The sequence below is a fragment of the Tupaia chinensis genome, unplaced genomic scaffold, assembly GCF_000334495.1.
Source record: "Tupaia chinensis unplaced genomic scaffold, TupChi_1.0 Scaffold000388_1, whole genome shotgun sequence".
NCBI classification, from domain to species: domain Eukaryota; kingdom Metazoa; phylum Chordata; class Mammalia; order Scandentia; family Tupaiidae; genus Tupaia; species Tupaia belangeri.
Window position 1 is genome coordinate 1265258 of NW_006159890.1, and position 343 is coordinate 1265600.

The following is a 343-nucleotide window of genomic DNA, read 5'->3' on the forward strand; positions in this document are numbered from 1 at the left end:
GCAATCCCTTTTCCTCTATTCTCCTCTCAGGATCTTGGGTACACACGCACACATGCCCAGTGTGAGTTTAAGCCACCGGATCCGGGACTCAAACCGCAGTTGACTACGTGGGATTCCAGCAACATAGCCATTACACTAACTGCTGGTCCCTAGACATGTTTAATTTTAAGATACGTTGTATCGCATTAGTTACAAAGTCCTGAAATACTTTTATCTTTCTGTTTTTTTTTTTTTCTTTTAGTTTGCTATAGGGCATGTTTGCTCACCAGAGAGAGACCAAGAGATAGAGGGAGAGAAAGTGAGAAAGCACCCCTAGTTGAGATGGTCATGCCATCATACTTAC